At 34.6% G+C, this 20,281-nt stretch overlaps 1 protein-coding gene and 1 non-coding gene across 5 annotated transcripts in view; one reads left to right on the top strand and one right to left on the bottom strand.

Moving 5' to 3' along the window:
* Window positions 1–20,281, top strand: part of LOC137930661 (rho GTPase-activating protein 23-like) — a 399,966-nt gene that overhangs the window by 351,995 nt on the left and 27,690 nt on the right. The window lies entirely within an intron of this gene.
* LOC137930703 (U6 spliceosomal RNA) lies at window positions 18,856–18,962 on the bottom strand. The gene has a single exon (XR_011108912.1). It is a non-coding gene; the product is annotated as a U6 spliceosomal RNA (small nuclear RNA).

The raw sequence follows: 20,281 nt of genomic DNA, 5'->3' as shown, positions 1-20,281 counted from the left end.
TATACTGTTTCGGTGATTTACCTTCCAGTTGTCATGGGATTTTTTTAAAAAACTTCATGGCGTCAATCCTTAACATCTTTTGTCCCGTTCGGTAACAATGTACAGTGTCAACCTCCGATGAAGTTTCGAAGCTATTAATTAAATATATCCAGTAGACATTTAACCCTTAACTTGGCAGATTTTTTTTAATATTACATTAATATTCATAACAAGTGACTTTTAAGACGCAAGGATGCCAACAGAAAAAACTGAACAAACGTTCGAAAATTAAGAAATTACCTTAACATTCACATACAAATGATTACTTTGTGTTGAAAATTGATGCCACTATTTTTTTTTTAATTCTGATGTATCTCTACAGATACATTATCAAGAAAAGGGTTACGTATGTTATTTTTTTTTTCAATTGATATTTTGTGATAAGAAAACCGAATAAAAACATTTATGCTCATCCTTAAACTTTGACCCACTAAAACAATGTCAGGGATTTTAGACGACAATTTATTGAAAGACCCTTTTTATCGCGGTATACTTTGAATTTCGTTCGATCAGGGAAAGACAGACCGCTCATAAAAGTCATCCGAAAACGGCTGTTTTTTTTCCTCCTAGAGGTCACATTGCCCGTACAACTTAGCCCTTACTTAGCTATAGCCGGGGGATTTACATGGATAATGAAAAGAAATGTGTTATGTATCATATTATATACACGTGTTAATTTTCTTTTATTGTATATTCTTTTTAGTAATAAGCACATTATGTTCTAAATTGTATGATAAAAAATAACAGTTTTTCTAGTGTAGAAAATTTTCTTTGTTCACGGGTGTCAATTCACTGAATGGACTTGTAACCTGCTTAGTGCTTTACAGTAATGTATTATTATTATCCAATGTCTGAAGGAGATAAGAGCAGACAGTCATAAAGGATTCTGTTTTACAAAACTATAGCACTGGATTGTAGTAGGCGAGTCGTATCATTAGCGCTTACAATAACGTTCTAGTTATCTAGATCTTTTCTAGCATTAAAAAATATATAAGCTGTTGAAAGAAATTTGTAAATATTAACTTACACGTGTTACTATAATTAACCATACGATCTCAAATTAAATATAGTGAGAACAGGTGTACCTTTCAATTACTAAATGCGGCATCAATTTTTGGTATCAAACAATGACTTAACATTAATTAATATTAGGGAGACAGGAAAGTAATGTCGTTTCTGTCGACATATTTTACATAAAAACCTGATTGAAATTTACCGCTCCGGCATTGAAAATTTGTATACTAGATGGCAAGAGGTTGTTGATAACTAAAATGAATATATTGTTGATTAGAAACAAAAACTTGTGCCAAATGTAATCGTGTGAATTTAACTTAAGAAAGTCCCCTTAACATTATGTCTTGAAAGAGGAACGTTGTAATTAGTTTCATATACCAATAATATCCTATGCCATAAGATTTTATGAATCTCAAAGCTCAGATATATAGATTATTATAAATATGATATTTCGTTAATGTTATTTTCTTATAAACATTGGAGCCGCTAACGCTACGTAGGATGGCAGGCGAAGGTTTCGCGCGCGCCGTGTTCGGTTTAACAAGCTTCCGCTTTATCAGATCGCATTAATTAATGTGGCCTCCAATTATTCTGCGGACCCCCACATCTTTTCTTTGTTATTTAATATCATTACACCGTGTTCTATTACGAATTACATATTTAGTTATAAGTCAAGAACTTGATGTAAGCATATTGACGTAAAAATAGATGTCTCTAGGAATATTATAACGGAACTCATTCTGTTACATAACGTTACAAATTATCATTATTATGATTTGTTATAAATAGAAAAGCTTTAAAGAGATGAATGTATAGCTCATTTGCTGTTAATTAATAAAAATGCTTTGCAAGTTTCGTACTGCCAGAAGTTATTGTTTTTCGCATTATAAAAGAAAAAAATTACTAATGTAATGTAATGTGTATTAGAGTGTTCACTTGAGAAATATTAAATATTGTTGAAGATTTCACATCTATGAAATCATTGCATTAGGTAAAAAGGATATCATATCGGAGATATTCAACTCAATATGATACTATGGAAAGTCATAATTAATATCTAAAATCTATTAACGACAACAAATTTTCATTGTCAATTCTACGGATGGGGCCTGCGCAGAGGGCACTTAGTCTATTTCTCATCTTATATAGCAAACCGCTAGGGCTCCTTCGCGAGTTTAGATCAAATAAGAAAACTAATTGATTTGCCATAATTTTTGATAACAAATATGTCTTTACTTTTCACTCTTCATGTCGAAATCTTCGGTTTTGTTTGTAATATTTTACGTGTATATGGATTTTAGGATAACAGGGTAGTCGGTAATAACATGTTGCGCATGAATAGCAGGCTAGCACACTTACGACACCGCGCGAGGTCCGCGGAGCGAGTGTGTGAACACCTTCGCAGAGATCAGAATCCCGACACGCGCGACAGACGAGGCGTTGTTACAGCGACAACAATGATAAATCAATTCTTTTGTGCGCTGTAATCACAGGTTCGACGGCCTGCGAACGTGTTACCTAATAGAATCACCTTAACACCTTTTTAAATTACGTAATTTCTCATTTCATTTTAACACGTCTGTAACTCATAGACATTCACATTTATTATCAATACAAAATATCGTAATACTAAGAAGGAAACGTTGCCCTTCATTATTATGAAACGCTAATTGTTATTAGCGTTAAACAGCATATCACCATCATCATTTTATTTGTAACATGTCTTCTGCTAAACGTAAGCCACCCCATTGGATTTACAATAGAACTAATTAGAAATAGCCTGTCGAGCTGCGTCTTTCGTCACTTTGTAGGTAGACGTTGTAAGTTATGCTTGCGGATCCACCGTCTTCGCTCCAGAATCTTAAGATCCCAACATCCAACTCTACTGCGCGCTGTGTGATCTGACCACTATCACGAAAACCAAATTTTTTATAACTGAAACATTTCACACATCATAAATCGGCAATGGAACCGCTTTGACCATTTTTGCATGTAACATCTCTTTGAGAGAAGAATTATATTGTAATATTGGAAATACAAAAAGAACTTTTTTAATTTTCACCTTTTTTAAGCTGTATGTGTTGTTTAAATTTCTTTAGCTAACTTTGCAATTTCCAAAAAAAATCAAGCGTATAAAAACTCTCGGCAGCCACTTTCAAGAGACACCGAAATTGTGCGTGTCGAACTGCAAACAAGTTTGTCCAAACGTTTCAAAAAACATTGCATGCGTAACCGATAGCTTAATACACGTCGTCTTTTGGGTCGCGTCGCTCCGGCCCTGCGACCCATGACCGTGACCGAATTGGCCCGACAGCGACCGCGAGCCTCCGACTACAGGACGCGCCTACAATGGATTTATCGCATCCTCTTAGAATGGTTGATAACTATTTTTAGGCAAATGCATTATTGTAATATATTTTCGAAATTTTTTTTTATACTGGCTGATTGGAAATAGGTTTTGACGTACTTCCATATTTTTTTTATTACAGTGATCACCCTGTATATACGTTGCAGTAGTTATAAAAGCTTTAAAGGGATGAATGTATAGCTCATTTGAGGTCAATTTATGTAGGAAATCCACTAACCAATAATTAAACGGTTTCAGACATAATACAGAACGTAATGATAATATAATAAAAAAAAACAATTTCAAATTTCGAATTACGACATATTCAAATTCTTTATTATTTAGTATCTGTCCCTTCAGAGTTTGTACTGCCAGAAGGTACTGGCCTGTCGCTTGCCAATAGAAAAATAATAATTAATGTGACATATTTCAGAATGATCACTTTATACTCGATAGTTGAAAGTAGTTACTAAAGCTTATACATCTTTCCCACTTTTAAATCTTTTACACATATAATTAGTCACATTGTATGTATCCGGTACTAAAAACTTACGATGCAAAATCTTTACTCCGTAAAAATATATGAATTTTTAAAAAAAGAACTTTTTTAACTCTTTGATATTTTATTCATAAGAGGTTACGTGATCGCTTTTTACAAGTTTCGCGTCACTGTGCTTTAATAGAACACGTCATTGCCCGCCCCAAAATCATGTCATAGATACGATACTAATGCGATTCCATTAAAAAAAGTGAGAAGAAAATTGCGCGTTAGTTGAAATTTTGGGCGGGCGACTCGACTTTCCCAGCGCATGGAAAACGACCCGACTCACTCGCGCCACAGTCCTCGTAGCGAACGCACGTCTGCTACGACAGCCGATCGTTGCGGTGAATCGTGTTTATACATCGACGCGTACTTAGGACTCGAATCCTGTGCGAATAACGAATGCAGTAAATGAGAGCATCAATGGACAATCGGTTTATTAAAGTGCAATATAAGCTGTGACTTTACGATGACGTTGGACAGGGGTGAGAGCTTCTGTGGAAAGATCCAGCCGGCCACGTCTGTGTCTTGTCTATCACAATGCCAGAATATTTTCGGAAAACGACTGAAGCGATGGGGCTCCACCGGCTCTTGGGTGAGATTTTTAAAGATATAATTTATATAAATAGATAAATCGTCTATAAAAGGTTTGGGCTTAAATATTATTACTTATTTTTTATAAACAAGCTTTTTTAACAATTAAACGGTATGGTCACATTTATTAAATTATCATTTTATTAATATTGTCATTATCTCTTTTCGGAACCGTCGTATTTTGAAGCTTAATTATAAATAATAAAATAAAATAAAGTGAAAAATTATTTAAATTTGTACATAACTTGACTTCTAAGTATAACTACACAATCAAGCTGATTCCTGCAACTGTCTTTACAAACAATAAGTTAGTAATAGTTTTTGATATTTAGTGTCGATTGGACTACATAAATATATATACAGACAACAGCCATCCACGAGTTTGTTATATGTTAACGCCAACAAGTAATGTCATATTATGGGGAATTGAATAATTTATTCCACGTTTTCTCACATAAGGCTACGTGCAATGTTGATGGTGATGATATTTTTTTGCACGTAATTCTTCTTTGTGACTTTATCCATCAACGGGGAACCAAGTTTAAGTATGGTCTATTTTTGCTTTTTATGCTAAGGAAGGTAATCATTTGAAGATACTATAGAATACAATTTAAAGAATCTAATTAAAATGCCTAATGAGACAAGTTGTTACAGTTTACATACTCTAAAATACCTCAAAGTTTTTAACACGAAACCAAAACTATTTTTATCGTAAATGTTAAAATAAGCTTTTACTAAAAATTTACAGTTTTCGATTCGTTGAATCCAGAAATAATGCACTTTGCTATAAATAAAATGGGACTGAGTTAGAGAACAAGCGTCAAATAGAAAGTGTTATTTATATTATGTTGTTTCTATTTTAAAACACTAAGTAATATCCTGTATCGAATAGTAAAAACTAGCAGAAAATAACCGTAATTGCGGTATTGTACTCGTCTCCCTATTCTCGTAATACTTATAAAAACTTACTAGATCGCACACATAAAAGATTTCTTCAATACAAGGTCAAGTAACAACGCGTGTCTCATATAAACATAGTCTGGCTACAAAAGAAGCCATAAGACAAGGGTGGAGATTGTTAAGGGTGGTGTCCGCGTGCTACCCGCGTGAATGTCACGTGATCTCTCCCTGCGACCCCGACAAAAACCTCTACCAACGGAAATTGATTTCACCAACTATAACCACGTTTGGTGCATAAACAGAGCGATTAGTTATAGTTGGACTTTAAATGAGTAAATGATAATAAAAAATGTACATCTTATTTATTGCAATTAATGAATGTACACTTTATTCAAAAATCAAATGATTTCAGAAATAATTAATAACGTAATAATTACTACATAATAAAATTTATTATTATATCCTATCTGTCTTTTCAGGCTTTGTACTTTCAGAACTTATTAGCCTATCGCATTCCAATGTTAATATATATGGTGATTAGAAATTGGTGTTAAAGCTTCAAAGATTTTTGCTTACAGATGAACTATACGTTTGCCCTTTTAAAGCCTTTACTATAAGTAATGAACATGTATAAAACGAACACATTGTTTTGCCTATTTGTTCCTCAGATGTAAAACGAATTAGACGTCAGGTTTAATAGTAATTTTTATTTTGTTATTGTTAATCAATATTTTACATATTACACTTTTATTACTCAATAAGTATTAAGAGTTTATTATTGCTCGAAGCCTTGAACCATTTACGATAGTTGTTTTCATTGCCGTAAATTTCAGGTTTTTTATATTTGCCTTTAAATAATATTGTTTAATGAAACCTTCACCGCTAAAGGATATATCGTGTCGAATCTCTTAAGGTTTGGTATAAAATATCGAATCTGATTCCAAACATTATTAATCGATTCGTAATAAGAAAAATATAGGTTAATTTCTATTTAACAATATCTGTCTTATAAAAAAACAACACTACATTGATGTAATTATTTTGCATAATTAAATCTGAACGTCAATTCTGTAATACCACAGTTTTTATTTGAACTTTAATATTTATAAATTCGATATATATTATGATAATGTAATCAATGTGCATAAAAAGATAAATAAAGATGGCTTATTAGAACTTAGATTTTATAAAATTAGTTACTCATTTACGGGCAGCTGTGTACAATGTTACAGTATACTTTCGTGTAATGTGTCTAAATTATGAAATAATAAGTTTAAGAATTTCATTTTAAAAAAACTTGTAAAAATAATCCTATTATGATAATGTGTAAGTAATGATAAAGCTTGGAGACGATTTGAACCCTCGTAGTTTTAGGTTGAAGCATACAAATAAAGGGGAACTCAATATGAGTCTGGTTTCTTTGAAATTGGGAAGCAGAATATGCTCATGATGTCACTGTAAATGATCCAATGTGATTATTAATATAAATAAATGAATAAAGTGGATGTAATATGTAAAAACGAAAATTATACTTCTACATACATCGATACAGATTTGAGGTCACAATAAACGCAAATTTCTTTTCAAATGGCTTTCTAATCATAATTTTATTTGATACATATTGATAATAAACAGCTTAGTAACGATAATTTGTAATGTATCCACTATAATTTCCTCAGACTATAATTATTGAGTTGAAAAGTGATCAATAATCGTTAAAATCGTCAATTCGAGAGTGACCGGAGCTGCACGGTCCGCGCAATGAGTTCGGAGCTCGTTAATAAGCTATTCACTTTCGGAGCAGTTAAGACTTTCAAGTTCAACTAATCAAAATTTTATATTTCCATTCATAGATAAGTAAATTAACGGAAACATTTCGTTAGCACAGTGGAACGCCATTGTGTTTGAATCTCACGCATGTTTCGTTTACTCCGAATTGAACTCTGCTTTTAAAGTATTCTATAATAGACAAACAATGGATTGATACAATCAAAATCTAAAACATAATTACATATTAGTTCGAATTTAGTTAATTCATTTAATGTTTAAGGTCGCACGGTATTTTTATCTAATGAGTTTTTCGTAACATTTCTGTTACGCTCAGATTGCCAACGATAAGGATTTCAAAACCACATTTTACTGCAGTTCGTTTGTTGCTTTGTTCGAATTAATGTATTCAAATTGGTCATCATTTTGAATAATTCGTTGCATCGAGCGATACGAGGCTTTCGCGTATAACTTAATGTTCTTGATTGGGTTCGATTGTCAAGCTCGCTGCATATGATTCGCAATGGCGTATGTAAAAATAAGGAACAGGTTGCGAGGGTAACGCTCCCGTTGGTGGGAGTCGAAGTCAGCGGGTCCCCGGGACCTTGCCCCGCGGAACTGGTATCAGATAAACTGGTTCCGACGTATCGGACGACAAGTGGCGGCCGTCGCGTCGCACCTCGGCAAGCTGTGGACTAGTCGCGCCTCGCGGCGTCACTATCGCGATTTCGAATCTTTAGCAAAATTGATTTCAATACTTCCTAACATTCATTTCTCAACTTAGAAACAATAAGTCTGCATAATATCTTCTTCGCTATGTTACTGGTATAGAACAATGCATGCGGTTATTTTTCGTATCACGTACAGAGTCGCGCCAAGGACTGATATCCTTATAAATTATATCATGCCAATAAATATTTTGTATCTTACGATCTTGATCTCTATGGGACGGTATAGCATTTGTCGTGTTCATTTTTTATGTGTCATCGATTTTTTTAAATCACGTAACTTATAACAGATTTTATTTCTCCATACTCTTATTAGTCATACTACATATACTCATACTTCTATTTGGCTACATAAAACAATATTTTTCTGTTTTAATCTTAAGCATCTAGAAGTCGTTAGTAGTAAGACCACATGCCACATAGTGAGAAATCACATAGATTATCACTAATGAAACACCTATCTTGTATCCTTTTAAGGTTAATATTAAGCGTTTGTTGCGGAGCGTGTAGCGGTTTGTGATTGGCAAAGATAAGTAATCTTCGTTCACTTGATCATCCAAATAGACGAGCGGTAATGGTATATACAACTACCGCGTCCCGGTTGCTGCCTAACGATTGTTTTGTCATACTTAAAACCGCACTCGGCTTCGAATAGAGCACAACGTGTTTACAATGTAATCAATTCTAATATAACCTCGTGACCTTCGCTAACAATGTCGATAGTTTATGGCACCATTCCGCGAAATTCGCTAATTGCTTTATTTAAAACTCCGTCGTGGGGCGAAATTAATACGCGCTATTTCTGTACCCGGTGCAAGTTAGCCGACGCCGTACTCGCGCCCACGCCGCGCCGAGACTAACTTGTCAAAAGTAAACGCAAAATGTTTTTTTTTTTTGTAAACCCTCATAATTTTATAATTGACCCTTTTTGGACCCGTTGCAGTTTTATTAAAAAGAGCCGACCTACTAATTAGTTGGTTAGTGAAGCTACGGATTACATACTTACAAATTACTAACACTAAAGCAAGCAGGATATTTTTAATTTACACTTTTTCTTTCACTTGAAGTAAAAGACAAAATTACTTCACGAAATCTAGAATTTATCTTCATTAAAAAAAAGAGATGAATAATGGAGATGACATAGATTTTGTAAGTGTAATCTGCCTCTTATTATGTAGCCATATACATAAGTTTCAAAAACAAATAATCCCACTCAACTCACTGTTTGCCTCTTAAATACAAAATGATGCATATAATTCACCGACGTAATTTCAACCGTGTAAATCATTGTTCAGTAAGCGATACATATGTTCATACGGAAGTACGTATTGCCAGTATGTATATATCAGTGAAAGTCATATTGCACCGACGTCTAACGTCCGACGCCACGAACAATAGCCGCTGCTTTCGGCCCTGAACGGTCTGCGGATTTCGCCTGGAGGTTGGTTTTGGAAGATCTCGTGGGCATCTCAGGGTCAACTAGCACATTGTCCGTCAAATAGCCGCCTCAGGGGGTTAACGGTCGCTTAAAATTACTGATATTACTCTCAGATTATTTCCATTGTTGGGGCATAAGACTTCTCACAAAATAAGCTGATCGGAGTAATTTTTAAAAAGCGTCGATTTCAATAATTCACAAATTTACTAATATTATATCTACATTTCTAAAAAAAGCTATAAATTGTTTATTTTTTATACCGGATTCACCTGCAAAGTAATATAATAATATTACTTTATAACTTCTTAACTGCAAAGCATGTTTACGAATTTCCAGGTATAATTTCTGAATTTGTAACAAAACATAAGTATATATATAATATGTTTTACAACAAAGCAAACAATGCGTATTCGAGAGCATGTGAAAAGGCAATAATTTTTTATAACTCATACGTGCTTCATTTCTCTTGATTTCTGTATGAACGTGAACGACAATATAAGAGTATAGGAGTACACATGTTAATTATACCGGATTCACCTGCAATGTGATCTACATATTTCTAATGAATAAATTATATTACTTTATCTAGCACGTTGACGTTTACCTTTTAATCTGTTTTTCTTTTTAAAAGTATCATTTGCCTCCTCATGTTTAATCCATAGATCTTAAACTTCCACTACAATACAGGCAACAGTAGTGTACTTATTGCTCAAATATTATGTTTCGTTATAAAAATCTTTATCAACATCCACTAATAATAATAACTAGAAAAATAAAAAATATTAAAAATCAAAATTCCACACTAGTTGCCAAAAAGTTATCCTGGCGAAAAAAAAACAACGAACGAAGTTTTAAACACTAAATAAGAACAAAAGTCTTCGCTTCTGACTACGCGCTGTTTTTATAACCATAGTGGTTATCGTCGTTTATGTAGAAGCTATTTCTCCTCTCAACATTATACGTCGAACGTTTGCAGTTAAAGACTTTCCCACGAGCGAGCTTACGATTCCCGCAAGGCGTATCTGCTATTTCGTCGAAATCTACGATTTATTTAGATTGGTGGCGCGTGTTTTCGATTGTACGGGAACGATAACGCAGTCCTATTTTTATTTCAATAATCATTATTCATTTGCACACGGTAAGAAGTTTAACAGAACAAAATAAAGTGTATGTATTGTACAAATATGTTACGAACATTCTATACGCAGCATTTATTTTTAGTTTTCTGCAACTCCAATTTGTAGATATTTATACTCATGTACAACTATTTACTGTATTATTTTAATTAAATTTCATTTCGCTTGACCTAAATGTTAATACGTCCCGGTAAACCCGTCGACTGCATAACTGCATAAATCCATCCCCGATCAGTCAATGCATATGCAATGGAAACGAGTCGGCTCGGTTTTACCATTCGTTTCTTATGCTCTTGTAAATACGATTTCCGTTGCAAATCGCATGTTTTCATTATACGATCTCTGAAGCCATAGACTAATTATTCATGTTAGAATTTCCTTATATTATAAATAGTACGCAATGTAAAAGTAATGGGTTAACCCACGATAACCTTAGATAATGTTTACATAAATACTGTACTAAAAATGTATTTTATATCTGTATGTAATATTTAGAGTACTGCAGTAATTTTGTCTCTGTTTAATACTTCTGTTATCATATCTCTTAATTTAAATAATAAACACAGACTAACTCTTGACGGTAGAAATCGCGATGATATCTACCTGAATACCTTCTTGTAAAAGAGACCCATATCAATCTTTTATTATTTCAACTACTTATAAGTCGCTGGTGGCGTAAAAACATTAGTTGATAAAAAGTAACACGGTTAAACTACGCTCCTCCGATTGGGCAGTCAATAAGTGCTCCTTTATCACTTTGCATAATTTAAACTGTCGTATTACCATAAGGAACACATTGCATCACCTGGTGTTCCGGTTGGCCTTATCCGCTCGATCTTGGCCCTGACCAAGTCAACGATTGGAACATTTTTAACCCCCAATAAACGTAATTAATGCATTTTAGTTTCCAAACGGCCTTAACTTTTTTAAAAGTGTTTACATCGGGCAACACTTGAGGAATTTCCGGCAATTCTTCAGTTTCCAATAACTCGTGCTTATAAAAATAGATCAATCGATTCTTTGCTTGTTGCAAATTTATAAAATCTATACGTTATGTTCCGTACTCCGTGATATATAAAACAATCTCAACGACTTAAATCAAAGGTATAAAAGGACTTTTTGTGATCGTTGAAAGATAATAATCCAAAGTACTATTAATTAAACTTAAAGCAAGTAAATAAAATCTTATAAGATATCGTACCATAATATTGCACGACTTGTGCCGCACCACACAACGTATCTGATTTCTTATTTCAACAACTTCTACACTAAAACCGTTTATGATCTATGTAATAACCTAACTGCAAGAGCTGCTTTCACATATCGAACCTTCACTTTCTTTGTTAACGGTGCAGCCGTTTTAAAATCTCCAAGTCAGTGGGTAATTATTGTCTCCACTGATTTATATAGCGGTTGTCTGTAATGCTTTATCATTGGCGTTGCATTAGCCGTGCTATAACGGAATATTGCAGTAATGCCATTTCGCCCGCGTGCCTTGAATATAAAGTGACCGACCAACAGATTGTATTTATATTAAGGATTGACGTTACGAAATGTTCAGCGCACATAAATGAAAACATTTCGTTGTTTTGTTTCTATTGCAATATATTTAACGATGCTGATTCGTCAATTTTAATTATACTTCGATAAGATGCATTTGCGTTATTCGATCTATCTTTATTCCATGTCATATGAAATGTAGTTATATTAACATAGTGAGTTTATGGAAGCATAACTACTACAGCACGGATACTAAGCCGTGGAGGGAAACGTGAATAACTAAAATTCGGTTTCAACTTGTTTATTCTTACAGCCAATCGCTATCTTCTGGCCACAAAAATAATTAACTTTTTAAAAAACGGAGTGGTCTTTAAAGCCAACCCAGAAGGCGTAATCTACTTTTTATATACACTTATTTTCCAAGACTATAGCCCAAGGCATTTTTGAATCCATTCAGACCAATCAATGTACAATATGTAAATTTTCTGATGTAGCCCTAACACGATTTGATTGTGCCCGCCGGACTTATACATGGGGACAAGAGAACCTATACTATTTTGAGATATGTTAAATCATTAAAAAAATTTAGATTTGCACGATAACGTGGCGTATTTATTATGGGAGTTTTAAAACGTACTGAAGAACAACACTATGTATAATGTAAAGTGGAAAGTCTATTTGTTCGTAATAAAATACCTTTTCGTGTAACTTCTTTAAAATCAATAATTATGTAAGAAAATGTTCCTTTAAACAACAAAAGTCCATTTGGTGGTAATATTACAAACAGATTAGGAATCTTAAGAGACAATCCTCACGCTTATTAGTAGTAATCTTCAATCGATGGTTGCCTCCGTGACTTCCACGAGTCTTGCGGTCAGGCCTGCATAGTGCGTGCCCACTGAATCACTCACGGTGCGCAGTTGCACAACGGAATAGTTCGCGATTACCGCGGCCCGGTGGAAGCCTACCGCAAAGGTAAGCAAGGCATCTCCTGGACTTTGAATATCTCTACCATCCCAAAGACATAGTAAAGAGTGACACTACGAGTTATTCTTCTACATAAAAAGTTCTTGCAATAACAATGTGAATCTAACCAATCACATTATTGGTTTCAGCGTATTAATACGTAATTAATACAGAAATGGGCATCTTAATGCTACCCGATAACCTTAGTTAGTATTCAAAAAGGCTTAATTTCTTTTAATGTATAAGGCAATTTTCTTATAATATGTATTAAGAAACAATATTTTAATTTAATGACAACTGTCGTATCATTATTACATTGTACAAGAACGAACGCCATGACATTCGAGTTTCGTAGCAAAATAATACCCTTGTATGAAGAATTCGCCAACAATTCACATTACGAGTACGCTGTAATTAATCTCGTGTCAACTTTAAACTTGACATTTCAATAGTTTTAAAACAAAGTTCGCAGGCCCTCAAATAAAACGAGCGTATTTACCTTCATATTAATATTTGCATATTATCTGACGATAATAAACTTATTATGGTAAATGCGTGTAATATTTAATATTACACGATTCTTAAAATTAATTGGACTTGTTAATGTCATACTTAAATCTTTTTCTAGAATATTTCAATATGTTTTAGTTAAGCTGTACTAAAAGTTTTCATGCATTTTTCTTCAAATTTAAATATTAGGATATAATGTAATGCCATATATAACAATTCTACAGTAAGTTATCGGCTGAATTAAACACAAAAGCAAAAATGCACAGTTTATTAAACCGTCTTTGTATGTATCATTTTTGCTTTTAATAAAATTGTTTAATGTGAAATGTATGCACTTCCTCCAATAAAATTAATTCTGTCATTAAAGTTGAAAGAAGATTTTACTAATTAAGGAGTGTTAATCGTAATTTGCAGAGTGACAAATCATTCGTTTGAGACTTGCTTTTGTTTCTTTTTTGACGTTTTTTAAGTAATTTCTTTTCGTATGTTACTGATTGGCGAGATCGCTATTATATGAAGAAAAAGTGCAAGACTATATTCTGATTAAAGTGCGCTGACTTATGTTCATGTGGTCAGCGGTAATTGGTGCGAAGCTGCACTGCTACCCGGGGCAACCTGAGTACTCAATGAGGCCAGCTGTCAAACACGCACGCAATTATATGCTCAATATCTTTAAATTACATGTGCAAGTTGCGCACATTGTAATTGACAGATTTATGATATTGCTTCAACTGCAGAGGCAACTAGTAGAATGTTTTCAAGACGAACACGAGACGTCTGATCAAAATTTTACAACCTACATGCGTTCGGGTATCGCGAGTGAAAGCTTTATTAAGCATATTCAAATAATTTTGATAAATTACTATAAAATATAAGCAAAATGGTTCACTATATGAATTTTACAATATATACGACGTACTATAAATAATCTGTGAAGGTTAATTGAAACATCTATGAAGCTTTCAAAGGTCTCTTTCACATTTTTTTATGATTAATAAAATCCGACTTTATTTATACTTTGAGAGATTATCTCCGCCCAGCTTGGTAACCGTTTTCAGTGAGTTTCAACGCAATTTTCCAGCCTCGTCATTAAAATTTTCCTCTGAACGTAAACTGTCTCATCATGGCTGAGCGATTTAACCACTTTTGTGACTTTGTACTTACTTTGTTGAAAAGGTCAACGTCCTCGTGCTATTGCGGCGTTGAATGGGATTATCTCTGTGCAAATATATTTTTGTTAAAGTTTATTAAGTGACTTTGATGAAGTAATTTTTTCGTTTCTAAGATAGGCCATTAGTTTGAGGCTTTTATTAATAGTATTCGAATACTCCGGCTTTTGATCTTGTTTTGTTTATATGAGCAAAACGTCTTCGCTTACGCTTCGCTCGCTCTTGCAAGCCCTGCGCCTCAAGTCTGCCATGGCTCCTCTTGTTTCATCGCGGGGCAGGCCATGGTTATTTTGTCCTCCGCTACGAAAAGGTGGGAACTAGTTTAAGAAGGCATATTTAGATCTATACTCTTCTAACTTGCAATGTAACTTATAGCAGCATAGAGTGTTAAAATATTATTTATTTTATATAAATATTTTTCCTATAAAATAGTGTATTTGTCTTACTATCACAATTCACTATAATACCTGATAAAACTTAAATTTGTGCCCCGATTTTACCTGATTCGCTTCTTATTACAACACTCTGCTATCACACGAATGGCCAGAAAATCAAGTAACTTTTCGTATCCAACTTCAATTCAGATATAGGAGTGTCTACAAAAAATCGGTACGCCGCCGCAGCAGTGAAAGCGATTGTTTTGATCGTTGACGGCCGCGTACCTTACATCACAATGACTGAACGAAGAAAGCGGTTTCTTGTATTGCATTATGGTCTAAAGATTTAATGACAGGGCACACAGCCGACCCAATAGCGTGACCGCGGTGCTCTGTCTTACACAATTCGGGAAACGTTTGGTTTTCCTCTACTGCACACTCCGCTGTACAGGAAATTACAACAAAAACTCACAACAAAAGAGCCTCTCTATTGCCAAATATTTAAAAATAAAAAAAACAATATTTTCCTTTTTACATATACGCTTCTCAAATTTTCCATAGAACAATTAACATTCAAGCCCAGTATTTACAGTGGTATTTAGCCGAGTGTAATCTTTATACGCCGTCGCAAAATGTCGTCTTCGTGTACGCGAGGCACGCTTCTAATATAGCCTTAAACGGAGCATGCCCTGTTAAGTCCAACACGTTGATATTTGATGCTCACGGGTAGCGGTCGTTTATCATGGCTGCCTTGTTTATGCCAAAAATACATTTATCAGAAAAAAAGCAGAGAATTGGGTTTCCGTATCATTGTTCCTATTTTAATTTTTTCGGTTTTTTTAACGCAAAGTTACTTTTGTCGATATCGTGCTATCAACCTGGCAATGTTTTGTTCCTGCTTGGACAGCTTCCTCTCATGACAGGCCCGATGCGAATTCGTGCATGTAACATATCTTACGGAGATTTAATCTCACAATGTTTTCCTTCACCGTAAGCAGTAGTAATGTCAAATGAATCACAATAAGTGCTCCTGCCTTCCGGGTATCGAACCTGAACCTATTGGCAGTCACGGTTCGTAACTATTGGCTTACTCTTTCGTATTATATACATTTTTCGTTAATATAGTACCCGTTACTTATTTTTGATGTAAATACTAATGGGTCGAAAATATTTTGTCTACCGTATAACTCGAGAGCGGTCCAACAAATACGTCTATTATTTTCATATTTTCCTTAAAGCAGGGGGAATGTTTTTAAGAAGAGGAAAAATGGAATAATGGCGAAATGGTAAACTATAACACTTATATTCCCATACAAACCACAGAGTAAGTTATAACACCTATCCCTAACTGTCAAACATTTCAACATCGACGTCGTGTAAAACCAAAAAAAGGCTTGTAGAATGTAATCAAACAGAAATTTCGTTTGTACCAAAAGAGTTACAATATAAATATAATTACATTATACATCATCGTCACATCTTTTCAGCCACAGGACGTCAACCGCTGGACATAGGCTTTCTTACAAAGAATTCCAATAAGACCGGAAGTAACAGTTTTAAAATATACGTGATCATTGATTATTATGCAGATGTAAGATAAATAAAATGTGAGAGGTACTTTGGCCGCATAGTCTTTCAAGATAACTTTTAATAAATAATTATGTTGCAACTTAATATAATAGTTAATTGCATAGCTTTCAGAATGTAGTATTTAGCCTTGAGAACGTCAGATGAGTGTTAAGTCATCACGCCCAACGCTGTCTACAATTGAACAACTAACCATTATAGAAAAAAAAAAACAATACTACTTACAACAGTGCTTAACTACAATCGATAGGTTAAGAATGGCTGGGAACACGCATGGCCTCGACAAGCCGTTGAGGCCGCGTCAGCCCGCGCATAATGGGCGGGCGATGACGGCCTGATAACTAGAGATGGAGCCTGCCAACCACGACAGGTGACATCTGTGTGGGTCCTTTGTGTATTGATGAATGCCCATCAACACTACTAAGTTACTATGATAGCGTCAAACGACAAATATAACTTATTGCTAGATATTTTCAATGCGTTATTTTAATTCATTTATAGAATTTTTTCACATAAGGTTTAGAGACTTCAAATTTTGTCGTAATATTCACCGTGCAGATTTCACAAAATTGGAGGTTGAGGGCACTTTCATTAAATTTGCGAAGCAGACGGTGAACAGCTAATGAAGAATAAACTAATATATATCAATGCTTGTACGCGATCTGTTGCCTAAAGGAAATTACATTATAATGATTCAGTCAAACCTTTCAAATGCAAAGTACAAAACGTCCTTCTCCAAAAAGATGTAGTTATAAATAACGAATATGTAATTCATATCAACATTGGCAGTTCCTTTTAATAAAAGTAATGGCACTTTAAGGGCCGATGCAAAAATCAAAGCAAAAGCTTTCAAGCAAAGTAAAATTCGAACAAGTTTTTCTTTGTCCAAATTCTTTTGATTCAATTTTCCGGGACTGATTATGTCGACGTTGGACTTCGGGCCGTCAAGTGTGCGTCAAAAGCCCCCATCCAATACCGAACATAGCTTTGCCTCGGAGACGCTATATTTTTATTAATCGTCGTGGCCAATTGTTCGAGGATGTGACGCCATGGCGGCGGCGCGTGACCCACCTGCAAATCGATCCTGCGCCACGCAATAATTCATCCTTGAGTCGTGAAATAGAAACTATATTATTATATGAAGCGCAGGAGACTTCGACGGTACTGTTCGCTTCTTTGTTACGAAATACCAATGTTAGATGTTACATGGCTTGATTTGTGAGCGGTAAGAGTTTTGCACTGTAGATTATGTAATAAAAATGCTATAAATATAGATCATTTCATAATAACAATAGACTCTCTATTGTCTTGATTACATTCCCGTCGTAAATTTATAAGACATGTATCGTAATACACATAATGTTATATGAATTCATAGTTAATTATGACTATCATTAAATGTTATGCATAATCAACACTTCAATGCGGTCACATTTACAAGGACTGACTAAACTTGGAACTGGGAAACACCCGATAAAACTTTTAACTATTGTTTGATTTAATCACACTAGTATTAGAAAAACTATGGCGCATAAAACATTCTCAACCCTCTCGTCCCATGGTAGCCTTATGGCTAGTTGGCTAAGGGAAAAATATCCACGAACGATAGACAACAGTATCTCCCAAACACATTCGATATGATAGACAAAAAGACCAGGCACCCGGGCCTAGGCAGCGCTGCTGTTCCTTCCGGGAGTGGCTATCATTTTAACGGCCGAGCTAGGAGTACTAAGAATGACAAATGTCCAGCTTCTCTCCTCCTACGAAATCTAGGGTGGCGAAATCTCGAGCTAAAATGATGGTGAATGATAGCTGTGCAATGTGTTAGTTGAAATATTGATTTATATTATTATATTTAACTACACATATATAACAAAACGGTAATAGTAATAATCGTGTTATATAGAAAGAAATAGAGTTTTTTTTGTCAAATATTATGATATTTATAACGAACGTAACGGTAATTTCTCAGGATCTCCCGGGATACAGTTAATGCGTTGTTATGTAAATTAATATTAATTTTTTCTAAATAAAGGAAAAGGTAACAGTTTCATTGCCGTTTAATATGTGACATATGGGAGCCTGATACAGCACAGCGCGCCATAAACAACGAGAAGTCGCCAGAGGTCGCGACCGCAGCCTCTCCTAACCAAGCCAAGAGGAAGGCAGGAACTCTCGGTCACGTTAGATATCTCGCTGGTTTTGACCTACATTTGACTGTAAACAGCTGTTTTTATTAGTTATTTGAATTCATAGCTTCACGATTTTGCGCGTCATCTTTGCGCAGGGACCATGTTAATCTTCTCTGTGTCGTTCCAATTTTAGTGCATGTACTGCCGAAGCGAGTACATGAATATGAAGATTTCTAAAATGTTAGTCTTTAGATCTTATAAGATCGTACGTGACGCTACGGCGTTTAAGTTTGCTTACTTTGCGCTTGCTAGTGCCAGGGCCCGTGCGTAACATGGCCGACCGGATTTAATCGATCTTCAATCCTAATTGTTAAATGTCTTCGTGTTCAACTCGGTCCATTGAACAAACTTCACTCCCATTCCGCATCACATACCTTTAATCGTTCTCACATAGTTAACTTTTTATGATCGTAAAGATATTATCGATACGTGCGGTCGCAAAAAAAGTATGTGATTAATGCACTAAACCAACTGTCGGTTTGTTAAGCCAAATGACAATATCGCCTGCGCCTGGGGCGCACAGTTATGTCTAGAAAATGTAACATAAAAACATTAAGCGAACATCGTTCTAATTGACACATCTCGTTCCTTAGATCTAGTTATGCGTGTGATACGAGAACATGAAAGGGGAGAGCCCTAGTGCTTAGTAATGTGTTTCTCAAATGAACCCTTACTTTATATCCAATGACCAGTAATTTGTAAGAGACAAAAAAATATTTTAATACAAATACTCTTATAATATTTTACTTAATACAAATTCTTTAGTCCTAATTTATGTGCGTAATTATAAATCAATAAAAAATAATCTTGTCACGCATTCAACAATTTAAACAAAGTGCTTTTGACAATAGTTTTATGATTCTTTTAATGTTTCACATAAATAATCTGTTTTAAACATTTAGTTCAAAACAATAGCATCTAATTGATCGTTTTTTTTGGCGGTTGCGTAGATTTCGACACGGGTGCGTAGTCGAAATTTAAATTCATTTCGCAACGCCGGTGCCCCTGCCCTGGTAAACAAAACATTACTCACATACCACATTTTATAGACGATCATTTGCCAGCCCGCGGAGTGTTTCTTAACACGAGAAACGCTTTAGTATCGCGCGGAGCGTATTCTAGTTCCAGGGAGTGACACACACTATCCACTATATATCTTGATACATCCGAAATTATTACATAATCTGTCGTAATGTATGTGACGAAATATCGTCGCACTGCACCTCAAGGACACGAGCTCGCTGAATGAATTTCATTAATGGCCAGTAAACAGTCAGATTTATTATCGAGCAAGAGTAAGAGATTTATAGGCGCTTAACATCGAAACTAGCCAACTTTTCACATTAGCGCATTGTTTATAATCATAAATTTTTAAAATAATGTACAAAAGCGGCTCGCCGGAATGTTTACGCATTCATAGTTCTTCTTTGTTTTTCATTAATCGTTGTTCTTTATCATCATAAAAATTATTCGTTT

The sequence above is a fragment of the Battus philenor genome, unplaced genomic scaffold (assembly GCF_028537555.1).
Source record: "Battus philenor isolate CCGP_79_NKW_IND1 unplaced genomic scaffold, ilBatPhil1.0.hap1 SCAF_6, whole genome shotgun sequence".
Taxonomy (NCBI): Eukaryota; Metazoa; Arthropoda; class Insecta; order Lepidoptera; family Papilionidae; genus Battus; species Battus philenor.
This window is presented reverse-complemented; position numbering and strand designations above follow the sequence as displayed.